This window comes from Corvus cornix, chromosome 1A (assembly GCF_000738735.6).
Source record: "Corvus cornix cornix isolate S_Up_H32 chromosome 1A, ASM73873v5, whole genome shotgun sequence".
NCBI classification, from domain to species: domain Eukaryota; kingdom Metazoa; phylum Chordata; class Aves; order Passeriformes; family Corvidae; genus Corvus; species Corvus cornix.
In genome coordinates this window covers 15,779,591-15,801,019 of record NC_047057.1, presented here as the reverse complement: position 1 = coordinate 15,801,019, position 21,429 = coordinate 15,779,591, and positions in this window count along the sequence as shown.

Here is a 21,429-nt window from a genome sequence, read left to right as displayed (position 1 = left end):
TATTACTTTACTAACTGCTAGATTATGAACTGCTATAATTAGGCGATAGACAGACATGTCCAGGAGACTGTGTAAAGTACATTAAATACTTTCTTGTTAAAGGAAACCATCAAGTCCTTTTCTAATTCCTGCAAATTTCTTGTCTGCCTTCACCAGAGCTGTCACATTTTATAGATTATATCTGTGTCCCAGCCAGAACAAGATTTTCATCTATTTTACATATATTTTACATAATTTTACATAAAATTTCACTTTTACATATAATTTGCTATATCAGGTATAATCTCCTATGCTTTTAATTCTGTGCCCAAAGGCTTATTAAGTGAAAAAGATACCCTTTATGCCATTCATTATTCAGAATACCATTATGACACCCACTATTTGTAGCAGTGCCTCTGTTGTGTGAGAGCTAAAATCAGCAATGACACTTTCCTTGTCAGTAGTGCTTCACTGGGCTGAAGTTTTCTTAAAAGAGTACTCGACGGAATTCACTTGAACTGCAGGTCAGGATAAAAGGGAGATTTACCACCATGCTGCAAATCTTGTTGTTATGCATAATTATTTTCTTTTAATTTTATTTTATTGTTCATGTTTTATTTGAATAAAGCCTGGATTCCAGGAAGAGAATGAGTGCCCTGATGCCCAAGTAGCTAGGAAAAGTGTCACTGAAATCAGTGGGGTTTATGCCACCCAGCTCCTGGCCAGACAGGTTAGAACATAATGACATTTCAGGTGTTTGTTTTCCTCCTCTACCCCATCTCCCTCAGAAGATTAAAGTGCATACTAAGAATTAAGAGGTAGAAATGATATCAGCCAGTGACTTTTGATTTATCTAGGTGACAATAAAGCTGAAAGGTGTTTAGATCAATAAAAACAATGAATTAAATGACTAAGATATCACAGATGGCCAGATCAATTAAGGGCAATCAATTAAATATCTAAGGGATCATAGGTGGGATGGATAAATTAACAGTGCAAATAAATCAAATACTCAGGAGGTTCAGGAGGAATATAACCTGAGAAGATAATCATGGGGTAAGCGTCAGTGGGTGTAGTGTTTGGAGTGATGACTGTGTGGAATGTGGTGCATTTGTGGGAGTGCGTTATGCTCTGCTCTACTCCACAGAGTTATTTTTTCTACATCTTTGCCATGCCATCTCCTACCACTCCTAGATAGGTTGCTGTTGATTTTTGCTCTTGGTGAGGTTTTAACTTTCAAAACCTGTAGATATGGAGAACTTCAATATCAGTTTGCAGAGACCATTTGAGTTTATAACAAATGGTAGAATGAACATTTAGCAAAAATAAGTTTACCTTGTTTTAGGTTCCCTCTCATGTGAACCTAATTAATCAAGTGGAATTGTCTGCTTACACTGTAAATCTACACACTGCCTTCGCTTTTGTGTAGGGGGGTGTTTATATACGGATAACTCTAAAACGCAAGAATTTTGTCTAGATTATGTGAGAGGTGCTGCCCATCTGAAGTCACTCTTACACATAATTCAGCTCATAATTCATCATACTGGTACAGAGGTCATAGTTCTGCACAAACAACAATTTTAAATGGAAAAGTATGGCTTGATTTTTATTTTTGAAGGACTTGTATTCTTTCACAAATCTTATGTTCTCTTCCGCAAACAAAATCCTACCAGCAACACCCCAAATGTAAATTTCACAATAACCTCAGTTTCTAATTTGATTTTCACCCTTTCTGTTTTTCTTCAAATATCTGTGCAGCATTGTAACTTTACGTGGTAATGGTTAGTCTTGGACAAAAGTGCTTGTACACTGAAATCCAGATAAACACAATAAAAATAAGATCCTTTTGTTTCCATTAGGTTTGTATGATCCTCCTGATGCAGGGTGAAATTACTTAAGAGCCCAAATAAAGTGATTGGTGTATTTCTAAATACCAGAATATTAAGAAGTAGGCAATAAGCACTGGCAGAAAAGAGCATCTTTTAAATGACTAGAGATCCTGTGCCAGCAAATTCAAATAATCTGATGTCTGCAAAGATAGACAGTGGGAAGTGAAAAATAAGAACAGCATGAATTCTGGTGGTAAAATAATTGGAAACTTAAGGGAATTTTTGTGAGATTCAATTGAGGATATTTAGGAAATTTTGTGCACTACTTGGGATGGGATGGGGGTGGAAAGCTGGATCTTCTTGTGCACTCTCTAAGTAATCACTCCACTATGAATAAAATACATCACATTCAGGACTTACAGTGGTGATGTTCCTCATTGTATAGAGAAGTAGAATGGAAACAAATTAACTACATTCAGCCCTGTGGCCCTAGTCTTTGTCAGAGGGATAGTTTTTATTAATTTTTATTTCCTATCCAAGTGGACAGGACCATTCCAGATGTATTATACTGGAGTATTTGAATACTACTTCAGTAAAAGATGAACCAATTGAGGTAGAGCACTGACATATTGCCCTGCTGAATTTAAAAGTTCAGAAAAGTTAAAATTTGTGCTTGCTTTGTCATTTCCTTTTACATTCACTGAAGAAATACTTCTATAAAACAGCTCCATACTTTTCTTCTAACTACCTATATCTACTATAAGAAATCTTTTCCGGATAGTGTTAAAGATAATTGCTAAGATACAATGATAAACCCTTGCAGTCCTGCTCTGTACTTGTCCAATCTGACTTTTTGCCATTTATTTAACAGTAGTTATATAGCCTTGACATTTTCAAACCTCTATACAAGCACAAACTAATTAATCTTTAGTTTGCCTTTGAGGTAGGTGAGTCAGTATTCTCTCTTTTTTCATAGATATTACAGTCAGAGCAGAGGAAGTACATGAATAGCCTGAAGTCCTACAGAAAATTGGTGTCAAACCCAGCATTTTAACTTGGGCCCTCTTGGAAGAGAGGGTGCTTAACCCTGGAATGTTTCCTCTTTCCCAAGGCAACTCTCTGTGTCCTGGGTTATATTTGCATTATTGACTGAAATAACTAATCTGATCACAGAGAGAAGTTCTGCAGCTGTTTTCCTACAGTGTCTGTCATGCACTTTTGAAGGGGCAACCAAGATAATAGTTGTAATGAAAGCCCTCTTCTGATGCTGTGTCACTACACTGGATGTTAGCACTTTCGTGTGTACAGAATTCAACCCAAATCTGCATTCTCCTCATTCCAGCATACTGGGGGATAAAGGAAGGCTCAGTTCAGCAGCTGCTCCTTCTCTTGTCATTATGTTGCAAATAATAAAGAAATTATGCTCGTTCTGGTTACTTTAATTCTACATATTTTCTGCAGACAAAGAAGCATATCCTTCATTGTTAGAATGACGCATTACACATACCACGAAATATTTAAGAATACATACCCATAAAATAACACCTGCTCTGTCTCATTCTGTCTCAGTTTAAAATGAGGAGATGCTTTCTGACTTTCTGACTCTGCCAACGTCCAGTCTGTTTTCATAATGACTGTACTGAAGTCTCAGAGAATCTTTAAATACACTAGTCAATAAAAGAATATGTCTAGTATCTCACATTTTCATTGAATCATAATTATATAGATTGGGTATTGCTGCAAAAATATCCCAGGATTTTAATTTGAAAACAGAAAACCTCAATTTTTTATTCAGAGGTCTAATCTCTGTACATTTAGGATAAGGCTGAATAGAAGAGCTTCGTTCCTGTATTAGGTATTCGCACGTTATTTTTGCCAAGGAGTGTGTGTATATCTATTTATATCTATATCTATCTATCTATATATATGTCTACTGGGAAAAAGGTGAGGACCATTCCATCACTTCTATGGTGCTATTATGCCAATAATTGAAAAAAAACTTTTAGAAACTTGGCAACAGTGACCAAGCTCTGACACTCTACATTGTGCTAATTTATCTGGATACCAGCACAGTATCTGATTTTATTTCCTTATGTTTTTCTCTCTTCTCTGTATCCTAGAACTGTTTTACAACATCATATAGGCCCTTCAAACTAAGAAAGAATCTTCCAAAATTGTTTCCTGTATTAATCATCATAGAGAGCTCTCTGAAATCATGTATTTATACTATGAAGGCACCCTAGGTCTTTAAAACCTATGATCCAAACTTATTTAGAAAATGTGAATGGTTTGCTCATATGGGAATTACATTTAGCAACTAATATTCTGATTCCAGAATTTCTTGTGTGTAGTAGTACCTAGCCCTAAAGTACTCTTATTAAAATGTCCTCAAGTATTATTAAAATCATTTGGATTACCTACTGGAAGAAGTTTTTTAACTCAACAGTTGAAACTTGTCTATTTAACCAGCAAAGCTAATTGATAAACCAGTCTCTGACAGACCAGCAGACTTTTCCCTTCGCTTTTATGTGTCTGATTGTTTCTTTTTATTTTGATTTTCTTTGAAATCTCCAGCCAAAATGCACAGGGAATAAAAAATCATGCAATTCTTCATCTGAATTATCTTTTGAGTGTAAGCAAGCTTCCATGGAAACTCAGTTTCATTCTTACAGAAGTTAATGTTTCTTGATAATGAACTGTGAAATAAAAGGTGATTGGATACAATACATCAAGGAATAGAGACACCATGCCTGTACTGCTCTCCAGCTCCCTAGGTGGAATATCTCTGAAGTCTTAAGACAAGAAATGCTTTCAGCACTTCCAAGATAAATGGTCTTCCTAGTCAAGGTCAAAATTCCTCTGTTCCTAGTGTTCTTTGTTAATTCTCATTTTTAGTAAGATTAAAATGTTTTGTCTACAAATAATCTTGATGTATTTAAGGTAAATGAAGTCTGTTTTTCAGTGTTCAGTGATTTTGTTTGCACTTTTGAGATGATTAGTGGAGTGCACGATTGCTAGATGTGAAGTTATGGTCCAGTCACCAAGAATCTGTTCTTTTTTTGTAAGACAAGGAGTATTTTGCGTTGCCTAATTTTTGGACTGAAAGTAATTCCTTCATTTTGGAAATATCAGCTGGCTCTGAGGGTAGGACTACAGAGCCATGAGTGAGAGAGACACTTCTGGGTTCATGAATAAACCAGCCAGAAGGAAAAACCATCTAAGAGAGAAGTGGAAGGGAGAGGAGCTTGCTGAAGTGCATAGTGGAATCTCTCAGAATTGGTTCAGGGTATTGCTGTGGGTTTGATTTTTTTCATTCATTTTTTAGTGGTGTTTGGTGTTTTTGTTTGGTTGTTGTGGGTTTTTTTTGTTTTCTTTTAGCAGCTAGTGCTGGTTACTGAGCCAATGGTACATCCCTGCTTGCAAAAACAGATTGTTTTTTATTGGTCAGTTATATGGCCCAGCAGTCATTCCCATCCCCTCTCCAGCTTGGATCTGGAGCATGGAGACTGACTGAGGGGGACCCCCACATGGAGAGTGAGGAGCTTCTTCTCACACCTGTACTCAGCACTGTATGGAAGAGGAAACTGAAGTTGTGTTTGCCAGATAAGTGACTGAGAAAGAAGGATTTTTCTTCAGCCTTTATCACATGAACCAGAGAACAACAAATGAAATGGCTAGATGTCTCTAACTAGGATGAAAAGATAAAGTATGTTTTCATGGAGAACAAAACATAACTATGTAATTCATTGCAGCAATTCTGCAAAATGTGCCAAATTCAAAACAATTTCTTAAGATTATTCAATCTAAAGATATAACCTTATCTCAGGATATCAATATGAAGACTAAAAAATTGTCAAGGGATTACCAATACTTATTCTTCAAATTCCATTTCTTTCTAAAGCACCCACTTTGTCTTCCATCAGAGAGAGCACATGGGATACAGGCCTCTATCTAACTGCTTCCCATATACCTATTCTAGTCCTTACCACTGTGACTAATTAAGTGAAAAAACGTGACTCAAGGAAGCAACAGAGTTATATCTAAATATACTTCTTATAAAGTTTGATTGAGATAAATTTGGCAGTGTGCCATATTGACTTTTTCCCTTAAATTCTCATTGTGTACTCTCTGTCATGAGTTGTCCAATTCTAAAATTGGGAAGTCCAGTGTTCCTTTTGTCTGACACTCTAGAATGTGTCACTGCAATGCAGAATAAAAACCAAGCAGGACTTCTAACAATCTTTGTAGTCAAATGTAAACTGCTTTTTGTTGACAAGCTCTTTTTAAAATAAAGATTCATTGGTGGTGAGAACAAGATTTTTCTTTTGAAAAGAGTTCTACTCTTGACAGAATGACTCCAGACAGGAAAGGTTAGTATCTCTGCTGCCCTTAGGTTTGAAGATTACTGCATTTCACAGGTGCTTGGCTCATCTTCAGCCAGGACAGTTTTGTCTACCGCATCTGTATCTTATTGCCTCTTTCTATTTCTGCTACTTTTTCTTTCCTCTGTACAGAATCCTTCCCAAAAACAGTGTCTGGCAGGCTACAGAGTTGTGTCCTGTTGTGGTTTAATCCCAACCAGCAACTAAACCACATGCAGACTCTCACTCACTTCCTGCTCTAGTGGGATGTGAGAGCGAATCAGAAGGGTAAAAGTGAGCAAACTTGTGTGTTGAGAGAGATATAGTTTAATAGGTAAAGCAAAAGCCACTTGCGTAAGCAAAGCAAACAACGGAATTAACTCAACACGTCCCATGGGCAGACAAGTCTCCATTGGGTGTAATGGTGACCTGGGAAGACAAATGTCATCACTGAGCATTCCTCCCTTTCTTCTTCTTCCTCCAGCTTTATATGCTGAGCTTGACACCATATGGTATGGAATATCCCTTGGCTAAATTAGGATCAGCTGTACCAGTGTCCCCTCCCAAATTCTTGTACATCCCCAACCTACTCTCTGATGGGGTGATGTGAGAATCAGAAAGAGCCTTGACTCTGTAAACACTCCTCAGCAATATTGAAAATATCTCTGCATGATCAATACTGCTTTCAGCACAAATCCAAAACATAGCCCATACCAGCTACTGTGAAGAATATTAACTCTACACCAGCCAAAACCAGCACAGCTCTTTTGCTCTTCACTCAGATACTCATGGTCTAACACAATTATTTTTAAGGACAGGAGGTTAACAACATAGCCAGTCATGAAAAGAAATAGTTATGAAAGCAAATCAATCTCCACAATACTTCTGCTATCCTAAGACCTCATACATTACATCCAAATTAAATTCAGAAAACTGGAACTGTTACTTAACATATTAGCAAAGGAGGAGCAGGCTTTCATTCTGTTTTCCCAAAGATTAGAAATATTTTTTGTTCATCTACTTGTTTTTATTTAGTTTAGGAACATTGTACTTTCCAGCCAATAAGAGTGAGAACCCCTCCAGCCTCTTGTTATCTGGGATTATGCAAAACAGGTGTAATACTGGGAATCTGTTTAACAGTGGTTTGTTTGAGACATTTTCTGGGCTTTTTTTATGGTAAAGATTTAAGTTATTTTAAATTTTTTTAAAAATTTCCAAGGGATGAAGTAAGTTAGTCTGTGAGCTCTCCTATTGCCATTAGAAGAAGGTGAGGAACGGTGATAAGGTGGATTTGATCCAGCACTGTCAGAATGCTTATAAAAATGCAAGGGTTCTTTCAGTAAAATGTTTGTTTGTTGTTGCTAAATAGCTAATTTCCCCTTTGCTTTTATACCTCTCATAGATCTTCATATCTCCCTGTGCTGCTGAGCTTATGGATCTATATGAGGCAGAGGTTTGACATTTTTACCCATTTTGATATATTGATAATGCCCTTTATTTGGACACAGTTATATAAAACAGCAGTTATACATATTGGTATATTGGAAAAAACATAGGTCTGAGAGTAACAGTGATAGAGGCAGGCTTTTTTCTTTTAACAGTATTTTTAGCGCTATAATATTTATGCTAATATTCATAACTCCTTATATTTATGCATAGACTGAACTTGAGCTGTACATAGTTCCATAAAATTGTTTTGTTTTTTCTTAAATTTTGATTTTCTGTGTATAGACTATAAATGTCTTGGTCAAGGACCAATCACTTCAACGACTTTAAATGTCTACTGTAAAACAACTGTGCCCTCATCGTGATGCTCACACCTTGCTTTTACAACAAGACTGATGGATGTCCAACCTGAACCTCCCGTAGCACAGCTTGAAGGCTGTGTTGTCACATCTTGTCACGAGTTGCCTGGGAGAAGAGACCACCCAGCTACAACGTCCTTTCAGGTGGTTGTAGAGAACAATAAGGTCCTCTCAGCCTCCTTTTCTCCAGGTTAAACAACCCCAGCTCCCTCAGCTGCAACTCATAAAACCTGTGCTTTTACTTTTTTCACTGCCCTTCTCTGGACATGCTCCAGCACCTTAAAGTCTTTCTTGAAATGAGGGGCCCAGGACCTTGCAAACCAAAGTTACTTGCAGATTAAGGCAATGTTTAAATTGATAAAGTGCTTATTTCAACTCAAGTAGGTTCTCAGTCATTCATTGAACTGTATGTCATACTAGACATTAATTATTCCTGCTCAGACATAAATACCTACAATAGTTTGTTTCAAGGAGTGCCTTACATAGTGTCTTTTATAGCTCTAAAGCACAGAGAAGTGCTGTCGTTCTTCTGTTCCGCATTCCGTGTCCAGAGCTTGCCATGGGTTCCAAAGATCAGAAGGAAGGACTACTGAACCGACACAATTGCACCATTCATACTGACTGCCAGTTTGGAGAGCTGGAGAACATTGTCAGTGGTTGAACATTCCCAAAATGCCTGATATCAGCATCAGATGTCTCCTTTCCATCCTATCCTCCCCCTACCTGGATAAATAAGGTACTACAGTGGAACAAAGACTGTAAGGAATTTCATTTTTTTCTCAGCTTGGTCTTTGAGTAAATGAGTAATATAAGTAAAGCACATAAGCACTTATCATGCCAGCTCTCCATCTGTGAAACTGGGAAAATACTCTTCTTTCTAAAGTGACTCTAAAATTTGCTTCAAAGATGTAAACGCATAATATTCAGGGTGTTTTTTAACAACTCTGATTTGAAAATGTTTTAGAATACCACAGTATTTGATCCCTTAGAAATTTTCCAGATCGATTGAAGGAGCTTAAAAAACTTAGGAAGTATGTCAACTTCTCTGCCCTGACAATGAAGCTACCACAACAAGAGTGTTTTGACTTCTACTTACTGAATGAAAGCAATTAGCTAATAAGACTAGAGCAGAGACAATCAGGAATCAAGCCTCTCCTGTTAGATCCCCTCTGGGAAGTGTTGTTTCCTTCTTATATTAGGTAATTTTCCTTATCCATCCCTATTGACCTTTGGGCCACACAACTGAACGTTCTGCCTTCAGGCTCTCCCTCCAGCCACTGTCCTTTTATTAAATTGTGAAACCTTCTGCTGCTGCTCTTGCCCAGTATTCTCTATGCTCAAATACTAACTAAAAGTAAACAATAGCTGGTAAAAGTTTCCCACTCACTTTCTGTAGCATTTATTTTTTATCCATGAGTTTTCACATTGTTTCCATTTTATCTTACTTTGTTATTGTTAGAAGTGTACAGTCTCTGCATCAACTCTCTTGATAATATCTACCTTTTCATGGATCCAGTAAATGGAATAGTGGATACTAGGATCAAAATTAAATCTTGAGTATTTATGCTAGTAGCAAAATGTAATTTAGTGCTGAGTAATAAATACATATTTGTGATGCACCAGAAATACCATAAGACCACAATTATGGACAAATACCATTAAATTTAATTTCTGTGAAGAGAAAAAGGAAGAGAAAACAGCCTAAGAAACTCTCCTATAGCAAGATCAGTACTTTAAATGTTCATTTTGCATCAACAGTACTGATCAAAAAGATGTGGGGTAACTTACTTTTTTAATATTTACTGGGTTTACTAATATTGAATTAAGGGTAATTACTGAACAGATGCCCACCCATGACTCTGTAGTTTGATTCCGAGTTATAATTCATTATGTGAGTAGAACAGATTTTCACTGCATTAAATATTTTATAGTTTTGTGGGCTTCTGTTGGAAGTACTGCCAAAGAACGTGATTGGTATTTCTTAGTGTGGGCATCAGGTTCAGTTGGAGTTTCAGAAGCTGGAGGAAGTTTATGTTTTTCTTCCTGTGCCATGGATCTTGGGACATGTATGATTTGTCTACAACAATAACAATTGGAAAAGCATCAATAAAATTATTATGATGACATGCAGAACAGTTTCAAATTATGTATAAGTAATCACTTCTGAATTAAAATACGTATAATATTTGTTCAAGACATTAGAATCCAATAAGCCTGAATTTTAGACCTAGTAAGGTTAGGTGACCAATCGAATTTTTTACATGCCGGTATCTATTAGAGGACTAAATACCTCTCTACTCTTTTTTAACATGGAAACAGATGATAAGATAAACCTAAATGGCCCTATTTGGTTGTCTCTGGAAAACAAAATAACTCCCCTTCCCCCCCCCCCCCCCCAGTTATTGCCTAGGTTAGTGTAGTATTTCAAAAATAAGAAAGTTATTTTTTTAGAATCAAGCTATAATGGAGCATTACTTGCTCAATGCTATAACATGAAAACTTTGGAAAACTCAGTGTGATTTAATGCTGAAGTTATCAAAAAGCCATAAAGCTGATAGTTTTCTTTTCTAATGTACCTGAAACATTATAGAAAAATGAATGGAAGACTTTTAAGGCAACTAATAATTGGGATAATATTTTTTGAGTGTAGGTTAAAAAATCTTTAGGATATTTTACATTTAGAATACATTTCAGGAAGATGGTAAATAATAAAAAAAATGAGCTTTTTAGTTTCAAAATATTGAAATGTCAACACTTCAAAGCATCTCAGTCTTTTACCTGAAACCTAATGCATTCATTTTATAGTTAATTGCTCTTTTAAATAAACTACTTCTTTCCATACAGAAAGCTGTATCTGATACTGTACGCTGGTTTATGGAACAGATCTGTTTGTGAAATAGTGAACTTTAGAGCACAGTGAATAATAAAAAACTCTAGCCCATGTTGTCTTTGGTCTTCCAGGGTTCACTGATGTTTGTTGCCTTCTCATTTACTATTCAGTATAAGGTCGACCATGGTCACAGGAATATTTCCTATATCAAATACTCTGCTGTTGTTATTTACATGTTTTGCTCAAATCTATTTGTATTCCCTCATAAACAAGCTCTTGTACCCAATTAACACTTTTTTCATCTTCAGTATGCTTTGAGAAGTTTCTTTTATTGAGTCTGCCAGCTTATTTACTAACATGCCTAATCTTTCCCTTCTAAACTTGATTATTTTTCTCCTCTTTCCAGTTTTCCTACAGTATTTCAAATTTTTCTTCCTACAGTGGTATTTTTGAAATATTTTCAATCTTGAATTTCAGTTATATAAAAGCAATTGCATTTTCAACATTTCTCTAGGAACTGAATATGCATTGCATTTATATTACAGTATTACAAGATTTCAAATATTTCAGAAGTATTATAGCTAGAAGAAAGTGCTGAAATGCTGTTAGTACAGGTATACTTATGGCAGCATAACAGATAACTCTCCAGAAATCCACTTTCCTTTATTTTTATTTTAAAAAATATGTTTCTTCATAGTCACAGTCTAAGAAGACAGCAAAGGCGTACTGTGATTAAATGTTTCTGTTTACCTGTGCTAAAAACATTAAATGTGTTCTGGATATAATGAAATGTCCAGTTTGGAAATATAGAATTGCTGGGTACACAGGCAGTTTCGGTGCATTTTTGCTTTTTCCTGTATTATGATCTGTATTTCTGTGAATGGAGAAGGAAGAGCATTTAGCTCGCATTCTGTCCTAGGAACCTGTTTTAGTAAAAACATGCTACTCCATGTAAAGCCTGGTTTATTAAAAAAAAAAAAAAAAAAAACCAAACTATTTTCCCAAGGTACTGCTTATGAGTCCTGCAACTTAATTTTTTTTTTAAATGTATCACACATCTGCTGTCAGCAGAACTAATCTCCCAACTCCTTGACAAAGATGACCAGTGATATTTTTTTTCATGCCTATTTTTGTGAAGAAATCAAAGGACTTTTGTTGATGATGGTTCATCATCTAACTACATTTTTTTAAGGAAAAATGTAGACCAGACAAAAATAAATTGCTATCTTGGAAAGTCTTAGCTAAAGTGAGAAACTGTATGACAGAGAGAGAACAAAGTTATATGTTTAATTATTACATGATTTGTTTTCTAGGTTTACCAAACACTATTTTTTGATAAAAAGCTCTGGCAGTGCAGGGAATTGCAAATCAAGTGAGGCAGCTTTACAAAATGATGGGTATAGATAAACAGAGAAGTTTAAATAATGACCCCTCTGAACTCTGGAAATAAAGGATAGGATTACACACTCTAGGTGCAAAGTTGTAGAGGGATTAAAAGTTTCATATTTAGAGCAATGAAGAATGTGTGTTTCATAATCACACAGGATGGCCTCCAACCATCACATCACCCACAAGTCCTTCCCTGTCCACAACAATCAGGTCCAGCGGGGCACCTTTCCTAATTGGCTCACACACCAGCTGTGTCAGGAAGTTTTTTTCCACACACTTCAGAAGCCTCCCAGCTGTTTTCCTCTCTGCTCTATTGCATTTCCAGTAGACTTATAGTAAGGTCTTTCTCCAACACACGTCCACTCTTCAGAGATAATTCATACTGCAGTGTGAAGAGGAAGATCATACAGCTCATTCCTTGGGTATACCACCAAACATTTCATAAATTTTCCAATGTTTCATTACCATAACCTTTTTTACCAAAGCACAATCACTTTGATCATGCATCTAAATTACATTAGTTTGACTGTTAATCTATTACAGTGTGTTAAATCTTTTATCCTTTATTATCTAGATTATCAAGAACTAATGCAATGTAAATTCATATGACAGATGAAATTAATATGCAAGTCATCTGTAAAATTAAGCGTAAATAGTGAAGAAAAACCCTTCATTTCAATCCTATTTTTCCAATGCCACAAAGAAATAGCTACTTATTGTTGCTAGCATGAATGTTTGAGAAATCTCAGTGGCACTATTCTTGTAGGATCAACCAAAATACACAAACATAAAATAGATACTGTAGGTATTAACTGATTTTTTTGTATGAACGAGGAAAAGACTGAACATTTATAGTGCTCCTGCTAACCTATCTGTGGATATTTCATGATTTTGAGTTCAATAATTAAAAAATATACATTTTGAACTACAAATCCTTTATTAAGATTACTGTAGTTTTAGAATGAAGAAAGTTACTATTTTTAATGTAAATTTTATAGGTTATGATCAGGTATTTAACTTATGATCTTAATTTCTGAAATCATCAACAAAAATAGAATTAAAAAATTATGAAATCTAAAATCTTTATTTTACATTTTGAGGCAAAAATGAAAAGGTATTGTCATTTCTGTGATTCACTTCTGTAAGCATTTAAGACAACAGAAGAAAAAATTCAAAAGATTTAGAAGAAAAAATTACAAGAGTTTATCTATCTTGTAAACTTTATTGAAATAACCAAGTCTTTACATTTTACTTCTGCATTTATATTAATTAGTATTCTTTTAAAGAAATCTAGTGTTAAATTGCACTTTTTATTTATTGATTTAAAAAAAGCAGTCTGCATATGTTGTAATTGCTAGATTTATCTTAGCAGGCTGTAGCTCCCTGAGAGCAGGGATGCTGAGGGCAATGCGACCCGGAGTCCATTTTGGACGGCCCCGCGATCTTGCTCCGGCAGCCAGCAGCGCTACAACCAGTGATGGTGAAGGAAGCGAGAAGGGTCTCTCAGAGGGGCTTGAGAAGACTTTAATCACACCTTGCCCCAGTGATCCCCAGAGGCAGAGAGACCTCGAGGTCCGGGTGCAGGGGGGTTTTGTCAGGGGCTCAGGGGTGGTCCCTGGGCGGGGTTGGGGTACAGGAGCCAATAGGGAGAACCCGAGGGAGTGGCCAGGGCTAAGGGCAGGGAACAGTGGTAGAACAATGTGAAGTAGGAAAAGCAATGGGTTAACAGATCGCCACACACATAGTCCTTTACTTTGTGTTGGTACAACTTAGAATAATAAACCTTGACACTAGCAATATAAATATATTCTGATATGGTTTTGTAAATGACAGAAAGGTTTTTTACAGTACTTGCATGTTTCATTAAAAAAGTCTGCGGTTGTCCAAATCATGAAAGATCTATTTCAGGCTTCTTTCACTGCCTGTCACTTTCTAAATGAAGATGTAATAATATAAAATACAAACAAGCAAAATGATCAAAGCTTAGCAGCTAGTACCACAAATACCAACTAACAAGACTATTAATATTTCTAAAGTTCACCTTAGACAGAAAATTCCTTTTCCTGTCATCTCTGCTAGTATTTCTCCCACAATATTTAACTACTGCAAGTAACTGCAAACCTAACTTGTGAGCTGTGGGCTGTGAACTGTGTATGCTGGTTTAATTATGTGATGCAGGATTCTCTACTCTCTTTCTAGAGGACAGTTTCTTTCTGGTTCCCAAATTCTTTGTCCTTCGCCTTCCTATCTGTGTTTACATCTAGTCTAAGGTTTGACATGTTGTTTTTCATCCAGGCATGTACCTGCCTTACATTTGGATGGCACATTTGGGGTAGCACTGTAAGATCCTAACTTATACATACTGGCCATTCTGTGATCATGTTAGGAAATCTTATCTCCGTGAAAACCTTTATTAGAAAAACTTGGAGATCAAATACTATGTCTTTAAACTGATACTTGCCCTGGGATTGAAAAAGCTTTATTGTTCTCCTACGATTTTAGTCATAGACAAAGACCTTCTGTACCATATATTATTGATTTTTGTTCAATACTCTCTGACCATTCCAGTTCTATATTCCTGGACACATGAAAGAAAACAATCTGGTTTTACTCAGTTGCATCTTAATGAATACACAGCATTATTCAGGGAGAGGGAACCAGAGACAGGTCAGATAATATGATAGGCCACTACTGAAATCTGCTTTAGCTAAGGATTGATGACACTACTTAATGCTTATGGAGCTGCAGCAAACATTAGTTAACTCCATTAGCTCCAACATGCGGGAATGCTTCTTTAGAATATGTCATGTCCCTTTGATTAAGATACCTGCTTAAGAGGTATGAGAAATGACCTCAAATTCACTTTCTTCCAGCTTCAGGACAAATATTTGAACTCTGATTCCTTAACTCACAGGTGAAGATTTACACACCAGGGTCTCAAGTTTCCTGCATAAGATCTCTCTTTGCTGGAGCTATTCCAATATCTATAAAATACTTTAATAGTCCTATACAAACAAAATGGCTCTATCCTTTGATAGGATGTTTACTACAAGACCTAATCATTGTCTGGATAGCTCCATCTGGATGGATATCTACCTACTCAAGACCAATTTTGTCCTGTCATCTGTTAAGTTCTCTATCAATCAAACTCATCTGCTGTCAGACCCAAGGGGTATATAAACACCCAGCAGATTCCAAAGGACATTAGAATGTGAGGAAACTGTTATCTAATTTCTGCTCCGATGAAGGTGGAGAACTGTTTCCCAACACAAAGAAACCAGCCTTTTTTTTTCTCCAGGTGAATGATGTTTTAAGAAAGTTCCCAAAGAGACAGATTCAGATCCAGATATTTGTGGGGGAAAATGACTGTCTTAGCCTAGTGAATATTCTTAATGATATTTTTTCCGAGACAAGGAGAGGAGGAAAGCTCAGTTTATCTTGTCATGGAAAGGCAAGACTTTGTGACCTTCAGCTTCCTTTTGATAATTGATATAACTTGTTTCGCATGGAATAATATATATAGCTAAGAACTCTTTTTTCCTCTCACTTCAGCAAGAAAAAAAAAAAAAAACCAAAGAAAACCACCATTAAACCTAAATATTTTTGCTTGTTGCTCTTTTAGGCTCATATCTGTACTGAAAGCCCACTAACAATTCATTTTCTGGGACTATATGTTCACCCTAAATGAAGTGGAAGCTAAACCATTTATTGGGAGAAAACTCAAACTGATAACTTCCGCTTCAGTTTTAAATAAAAAATGTATTTAAGTCAGTCTTCTTGCCATGTATATAATCTCTTAGAAAGAGATAGTTTCCTTTCCCTTGCTAATGTTAGAACTAAATACAGGTTTTATAAAACTTGGGCACCATTTGGGACTTTGTACTTAGCTCATATTATAGATCTAACTGCACAGAAATAATGCTATGAACATAATTTCCGTAAAAATCTATTTAGAAAAATAGAATCTTAGTTCAGTTTACATATCTTATTTTCACAGTGCTCTGATTTATATAGGTTCTTCCTTAATTAGTTTTAAGCTTAGACACTAAAATACATTTTTAATGTCATTTCTACTAACACTAAGAACAAGTTGCTGAATCAAATTTAATATCACTCTTATCCTGTGTTTGCCATCTGGTTTTGTATTCTTTGTTTGCTTAATTGGTTTCTTGATGAAAGTTCACTGTTCAGACTTCTAGAAAGTGAAAATTTAATATCACTGAATGTAGTACAACATAGATTGCTGCAGAGCATTTCAGGAATGCCTGTCTTTTGACAAGGACACATACTGCACTAGGCTTTCCAATTATTTTGAAATTATTGTTAGTATGAAAAGGAAATTATTGAAATTATCAGCAATTCAAGATCTGTTTTTATTTGCTCCTATCTCATCAACTCTCTGCTGCATTTTAACTTTTAAATGTGAGGTTAGCAGTCCTTTTAAAAACGGGTAACTTATAAATCAAAATCTTTGTAGGAACTCTTGCTCATGCGTTCCACCAGTAGTCAGTTTGCACTATTGAAAACTTCTGTATTGCTAGAAATGCAATTGCAATTATAATGGAAGATGCTTTTCAACTTCACTATTATAAACCTAGAATAGTATCTTATTTAATTCTATTAGTGTAAATAAATGTATTGCTTCATAAAATAATTACTATCTTTAGGAAAAAATCATTCTGCAGCACAGCTGCTTCAAACAGTGCTATTTACTACTGCACTTTCAGTTGTAGCATATCCCTGCTAAAGAAGCTTGTATTTTCCACAAAGCAGGAGGTGAAAACTCTAGATTTCAACCACTTTTTGCCTTTCTCCCTTTTCTTACCCATGACCCAGTCAGCAAGGAATATTAAGTGTATGTTCCTTCCATCACGCCATGCAGCTAACTGTGGAGTCAGAAAGCTTTAAGACATCCTAGAAAAGTATGCCTAACTTTCCTTTGGAAGAGCACTAGTGAGAGTTATGATTAAGTCCGCATGTTTGCCAGTTTTTCCAGGCCTTATTGAGAATTCTCTTTTCTCTTCTCTTCTCTTCTCTTCTCTTCTCTTCTCTTCTCTTCTCTTCTCTTCTCTTCTCTTCTCTTCTCTCTAATAGTTTAAATAGAAGTATTTCATGCAATGAAAATTCACAAAGCATTTGGGAGCATATGGCCTTTCATGTATGTTAAGGAAATGTAACTAAGCATCATTAACCATGTCAGGCTAGTTATATGTGGATGATTTATGAACATCACAAGGAATCTGACACGTAAAATGGGAGAAAGATAAGTATGGGAGTTTGGAGATATGCTCATATGGAGCCCATAGTTTGCAGAAATATGTGATATGACAAGGTAATAAAAGTGTAAATTCTTGTAATCTGGAAGTATTTCACATAAACTGTATATGCCCCAGTATTTGTTACAGCAGATTCTGCCAAAGGGGCTTATTTTTTCAGTCATTCTAGCATTCTCAGACAAATCTTCATAACTACACTGTGTGGTTGGTTGGTGCTAATTTCATATAAGGAAAGAAATTACTTGAGATCATTTGTGGAATTATTACTCATTCAGCTACAATTAAAAGCAATTACTTTTTATACAGTATTAGTATGAGTATAGATTACTTATTCAGTAAGTAATCTCTTTACTTACTGAATAAGTAATCTATACTAGTGGACTTAGGAACTAGACAGATGCCTGTTTAATATGTAAAAGATGCTTCATCTTTTATCTTTATCTTAATGTTTTTGTTTTGTCCTTGCAATAGTATTGACAAGGGCTGTTGGTATGCAACGAGGACATTCTAATAATAACTTCTTTTTGCTGCCAAAGTCATAAAAGCAGTAGGATGGACTTACAAAAATCATTTTGCACTTCAATTAAAATAGGCTGCTGGGATATTGCTTACTCCATTTTCTAGACCTATTGACAAGAAAAGAGCTTTCCAAATTAACATAGATGTGGAACACAGTATCTCAAAAAACAACAAACAATAAAATGAATCAATGTTGTAAAAAAAATTTTTAAAAGAATGGAACATCAATTTATTACTTTTTAATTCCATATTCCTAAAAAGAGGAACACACTAGCTGATATGTGAAAATAATATTATCAGGAGAACCTATAGGAAATGTGATGGGACTGCGTAGCCAGGCTCTAAAAATCTTGGAGATTTCATTGCACAGTATTCATGATGAGTTTGGGTAGCCAAGTCCCACATGGATTTCAGTGGTTGCTTCATCCCTTGCTTGGTGCCACAGTCATTCGATCTGAATTGCCCAACATTTGCAAGGCTTTTTCCTGTTCAGCCGAAAAGCTGTCTAAGCTTGAGACACACCATGATTTAGAAGCAAGCCATATTAGCACACACATTTCAGAAGATGACAGGACTGGGTCTGAAAGCAAAAGCATTTGTAGCTTTTTAATTTTATAATATAAATGTATGGGAGAGAGTTTCTCATTACTTTGAGTAGTTAGAGAACTCACTCAAGAAATAAGAAACCAGATCTTCCAGTTTCTAACAGTCATGAACCCTTTCTGAACTTCTACTGCCAATTCTGGTATGAAACACAGAGAAGAGAGAACAGGTGTCTATGGCATGTGAAGACCTCAACTAAGAACCCTGTATCATGTTTCAGGCTCCTATGTGTATCGTAGTTGATTTGTTCCATAATCAGTATATTGTATAACCACTTTAGTGATCAATTAAAAGAATATTAACAAGTATGCAGGAGAAGACTGCAAGCTTCTATTGTCTTAACTAATGCTTACCTAAAAGGAAATGCTGTTATGCTGTAGTGGTCTTCTTTTTGTCTTATGTCTCCTTCAGCAGACTTGGCTTCAGAGGATTTTTCCAGCAGCAGGAATGAGGTCATGGTCATCCCAGACTCTTCCTGGGACTTCCTCCATGCACTCCTCCAGGCAGTAGACTCTCTGACCTTCAGCCACAGACAGAGTTGGAAATAGGCAAAATTTTCAGTGCTGATACTACATCTGTATCCTTACATTCATTCACTGTCATGAGCACAAGCAAACTAAGCATCACTAGCAAAATACCTGGTGTGTTTCACCAAATCTTCTAATCTCCTTATTTCCTTGATTGCCATAAAGTATATTAATAGATGAGGCAGTTCTGGTGATAAGAGGTGAGAAAGATGAGGAGTATTAAAAATTCTTAAAATATCTTAGTATGGTGAAAAAACTTTGCTGAAGTTGGGGTAGTTCTAATTTCACTTTAAATTATTCTCATTTCCTAAAAAACCCTCATTTAATAATTGAACTTCTTGCCCACATTTATATTTACTCAAGAGTCTAGACCACTGCCCACTGCTAAAAAAATAAACTGCCTGGACTCTATGGAAACCTGCATTGTATTTGTCTGATCAAAAATTCTCCTTCTTTCATGAAAAACATTTTGCCTTTGTTGTCTCAACAATAGAAAGATCCAAGCTGGTTCTTTCATCCTACCACAAAATTAAAAAAAATATATTTTTAAGTCTCTACTAATTATATGGTGCAGTCTGTTATGAGGAGATAAAAATGCAAAGCAAAGGGAAAACAAGTGATTCTTTAATTTGACTTGAGAGTCTGAAAAACTAGTGACATCCCTGTCACATTTGTGAAGGGAATTCTTTACTGAAAGTGATAACTAGTTGAATTAATAGCCATCCAGTATCTCCTGTTTAGACAACATGAAGGAAAAAAAAAAGGGGATAAGCAGGAGATGATTCTTCATGAATAATTTAACTGGCATATGAGAAGAAATATATAGATTCCCAGTCCAGTCCTATATTGCTTGATCATTCAAATTTTTTACTGATTTCTGCCTAAGGATTGCAGAATGAGGGTTTTTTTTCATTTTTTCTTCTTTCTAGACATCCACTTCCTTTAGACCTCTGAAGATTGGTCCCTGTGGTTTCCACTTTTTTTTTTTTTTTTTTTTTTTTGTTTAGACTCACGTTACCATTTCCTTTTTTCAAGATTCAATCAGGCTGAAACATAGAATGCACTACAATTTCTTCAGTAGTTCTGGGAATACTGTTGACAAAAATATTCACTCAGCTATCATTCAGTGTCAGAATACAGTTTTTCTATTTAATGCCTTGAAAAATGCCTTGGAACACTACACTGATTGTTTCACCTAAATATACTGGGGATGGAGCAATCAGTTGGTCCTCAAGTCACCTTGCTGTGCCATTGCATTCTGTTGGCAGAGAAACAGGAATGAACAGCAAGAATCATTATCTAGCTCTGTGTTTTAAAATGCATCCTAAGAAGCTGGTGCAGCTTGTGGATTAACTTCCTGTGATAGTCGCTCTAAGGAAATAAAGATTTAGGGAATTATACAAGCTAAAATCATGCCTAAAAGGAAAAGTAAATAAAAAACAAACTTTGGCCAACTTTTCCCACCTAATTAATTTGAGTTTCTGCAACTTTAAAGCTATCATTGTAAGAAAATAACTTAACTTTCAAGAAATAAAATAAGGCCAGATAATGGCAGTAGATTATAAAATTAAATAGAATATATTTGATTTTAAAATAAGCATACATTAAAGGAACATTTGAAGTCCTGAACGCAAAATTTAGGTTGCAAAATATAGTTATAAGTGCAGTAAAACATTCCAAAGAGGGTAAGAAGGTTTAAGTTTAGTGTAGGCACTGCTTCTAGGTCACAGACAGGCTAGTTCACAGACATACATAGTTGTACAAGTATGCTGCTATAAAAATCGTGCTTCATTTTGGTACATAATCTTACATTTATTGCAGAATTCACTGTGGCACAAAACAATCAGGGAACTTGGATTCTAAGATAATGTGAGGGAAAAAGAGGTTTTGTTGTTGGGGCTTTTTCATATACCAGTCACAGCACTTCTCCATGTGACCTCTGGTAGCAAACAAAATACCTTTTGCTTTCACATAAGTGCAACGAAGAGGAGGAAGATGTTCTCTGTGCTTTTACAACAATTCAGTAGTAAATTAATGGCTTGTATTGTCACTCAGTATTTGCAGCAGGAACTTTAAAGGCCTTAATAAGAGACAGGAAATAACATGATGAAAAAAGGAGTAGATCCAGTGGTTTTGCAGAAGCTGGGTGAGAGAAAGTAGGAGAGAGGAAAGAGGTATTAATCAGCTTTTACAGGCAAATTAATTTCATTTCCTCTTTTAATATAAAGACCCAATCCTTGCATATTCAGCTTATGTTTAGAGAACTTACTATTTGTTGTCTGGTTAAATTGTATTTATCCTTTCATGCTTT